The sequence below is a fragment of the Myotis brandtii genome, unplaced genomic scaffold, assembly GCF_000412655.1.
Source record: "Myotis brandtii unplaced genomic scaffold, ASM41265v1 scaffold708, whole genome shotgun sequence".
Lineage (NCBI taxonomy): Eukaryota > Metazoa > Chordata > Mammalia > Chiroptera > Vespertilionidae > Myotis > Myotis brandtii.
This window is the reverse complement of record NW_005370777.1, coordinates 4,047,095-4,050,294: the sequence shown is the minus strand read 5'-3', so window position 1 is coordinate 4,050,294 and position 3,200 is coordinate 4,047,095. Positions and strand designations below refer to the sequence as shown.

The following is a 3,200-nucleotide window of genomic DNA, read 5'->3' as shown; positions in this document are numbered from 1 at the left end:
GCTCTATCCACTGAGCCAAACCGGTTAGGGCCTGCCTTTGATTCTTATCAGCTCTTTGTTTCTTTAAGCCTCTCCAGTGAACTCAGCGCACCTTAGGTTCTTCTGTCAAGTATGGATTCTACCACCTTTCCTACAGGCTTGTTGCAATTTTCAAACATAGATAATGCATGCAAAGTGCTTAGTCACAGCAGGCTGATAGGGAAATATAATTGCTCATATGGTCTTCAAGGTAGGTATCTGGGTGTGTCCTGTTTCTTGTCTTGTGAATAACTACCAGCATTTGAAAAGAATAAGAGGGATAACTGACAACTAGCTTTTGTGAGAAACCCTGCATTAAAGTTCTTGAAACCAGGGTCATTGCAATGTCAATGCAATTTGGGGAATCTGACACAACTTAGTGCAGATCCTTTTCATTCCAAGCTTCTGGGAAGTAGAGAAAGAGGAGTGGAGTTTTATAATGCCTGACCAACACTACATAAATTGAATGATAACAATATCGGCCAGATATTATTCGATGAAGTTTGGGTTTGAATTTCTCAACAACTCTTATAAACTCAAAAAAAAAATGGATTTCCAGATTCCCTCAATATGAGATAATTTTATCTCCCAGATGCAAATGAAAATTTAGACAGATTCTCTCAGATCTTTCAATTTTATTCCACCTCCTTCCCACCCACTTGGACAAATACTAAGAGAAAGGGCTGTGAACTGTGTCCTCTCTCTAGACCAGACCTAGCACTTTTTTGTTTACCCGAGAGCTCGGAGCCACAGGTCTTTGGCCTGCCGTCCTGTGTGATCAGAAGCAGGTCACAGTGATGAGGCAATTACCTCCAGCTTGACCTTTAAGGCCCCGCTGGCGTCACGCTAGCTATTTAGCGTGGACTTTTCTATTGACATTTCTGATTGCCTCTTTTGCAAACTGAAAAAAAAAATGACTGGAGGTCAAGGGGAAGGAAGATGGGGGGAAAAGAAATCGGCCCATGTGAGTCAGATGATGTGAAAAGGACGCTGTAAACCAACAGGTGCTATAGCGATGTTGATTATTACTAAGGAGGAACCTGATCCTTACCTCTATAATTAACAGCGACCAGGGAGAACGACAGCACACTCTCTTCCTTTTTGCTTCTGCAAACCTCTTATTTGCAAGGGCTTTTCAGGCCATACTGTTGATCTTGACTGTAATTGGGTGCCCGCAGTTCACCCAAAGATATAATTCCCCTTAAAAAAAAAAGTACAGTTTATTTTAGACTTGCCAAGAATTTGTAAGCTTTAAGTACCTGGTGCATTCTGTGAAGTCAGGAGAGAACCTACTACGATTGAAATCTAATCTTTAACTTAATTTACCAGAAGACAAAGGGCAGGATTAAAATAAACTAATAGTAATAATAATAATAGCTATGATGTATTTAGAGAGAGGCACTGGGCTAAGTGACTTACATTCCATCGTATTTAAAGCTCAAACAAGCCCATAAAGTAGAAACAACGACCCCCATGATATGGATGAGAAAGCTGAGGCTCAGGGAAATTAATTTTCCAAAATCAAATAGCAGATAAGAAACGGAAATGGGATTAAGACAAGTTTATTGAACCCCAAAGTCTTCTATTCTTCTATAATTCCATTCCATCCTTTATAATTGCATAAATCTGCAAATATTACTTATAATTGCAAAACGTTACATTTGAGTCTTTAGCAGAAATTTTATAATATAAAATTTTAATATTTTTCTATGAATTAGTGTCTCTGTGTTTCTATTTTCCACTATTTCTACTTTTCTCTATGTCTCTCTCTATATATTCTACCTTTCTTTTTAAAATGTGTATAGACACACATACCTGTTTGTGTCTGAGCTATTATGAATGATCTATGGATTTTTTTTCCCTTTTGGGTCTCTTTTACCCACATTGTCTACTTCGTTATTCCCTCCCCGCCTTTTTTTCCCCCTTGCTTTGTTCTTTCTTTTCTACCGGACTGGTCTCTCTCTTTTATAAAAACAATATGAAGCTAAAGTACAATCTTATTTATTGCGTTCATCTAAAGGAATTTTTACTTTATGTACTTTGTGCCTTAAAGTGACACTAAAGTGACTTTTATAGTTTGTTTTACAGCTCTCTGCCTGCTTTTAGGGTATGTTAGTGTATCCCTAAAGTGTCTTCCTTTTGGTTGTGGTTTGTGCTGGGCAGGGAAAGTGCCCTTGCAGGCCTAAGACAAGCTTCTACTAAAAGAATATTCGTCAGTAAAGTAATTAAGAAACTCCAAACCTTTAAGAACCCCGCCCGACTGTTTTCACAGCAACTGACAGGCGGGAAGTCTGAGACGCAGATGAGAATTACAGACCACCTTCCTTAAACAAGCTTGATTCTGTTTCCAACCTTGGATGCAAATCGAGGGGTTAGCCCAACCAGATACAGTTAGGAGTGCGGGGGACACAGAGCTGAAACCCGTCTCACCTCAAGGAGTTTGGATCCAGGAACCTGTTCAATCAATCCTTCTAGAAAAGATTTCGGGGGGGCGGGGGCGGGGAGGAAGGTGGGCTGAGGTGCCAATCGATTCTCTAGTCTCCACTCTGTCCTCCCACATCCTGGTCCCCCTTCATCTGGGGGCCGTCTGGAGGGATCCCGGACTGGAGCTGGCCAACCGAAAAGTTCCCGCACCTGCCTCCACCAGGTTTCTCCCCACTTTACCCACTCCGGTGCCCTCGCCCACGGCGACCCCCTTCCACCTGGCCACGCGATTGTCGTCGCAACCCACCTCTCTCTCTCCGGGCGACCGAACTTCTGTTTCTTTGTCGGTTAAGTAGGGGGAATAATCTGTACCACATTTACCCGAACGTGGCAAGGCGACCAAAAAAAAGAGGAGGTTCATTATAACGTTGATTATTTTTAAAAATATATATTTTTATTGATTTTAGAGAGGAAGGGAGAGGGAGAGAGGATCCAGGAACCTGTTCAATCAATCCTTCTAGAAAAGATTTCGGGGGGCGGGGGCGGGGAGGAAGGTGGGCGGAGGTGCCAATCGATTCTCTAGTCTTCGCTCTGTCCTCCCTCATCCTGGTCCCCCTTCATCTGGGGGCCGTCTGGAAGGATCCCGGACTGGAGCTGGCCAACCGAAAAGTGCCTGGCACCCGCCACCCCGCTTCACGCTTCGCGGCCGCGCGGACCCAGGAGCGACCCCCACTGCACCTCCTCCTCTCCGCCCCCAG

The 3,200-nt window shown here is 43.4% G+C and overlaps 1 protein-coding gene across 1 annotated transcript in view; it reads right to left on the bottom strand.

Annotated features, from left to right (window-relative positions):
• Positions 1 to 1,201, bottom strand: part of CCDC38 (coiled-coil domain containing 38) — a 51,198-nt gene extending 49,997 nt beyond the window's left edge. Inside the window, exon 1 of the mRNA XM_005882376.2 lies at positions 1,070 to 1,201. The gene's annotated coding sequence lies outside the window, so the exon portion shown is untranslated. The remainder of the gene's footprint in view (positions 1 to 1,069) is intronic.
• Positions 1,202 to 3,200: the final 1,999 nt, after the last annotated feature.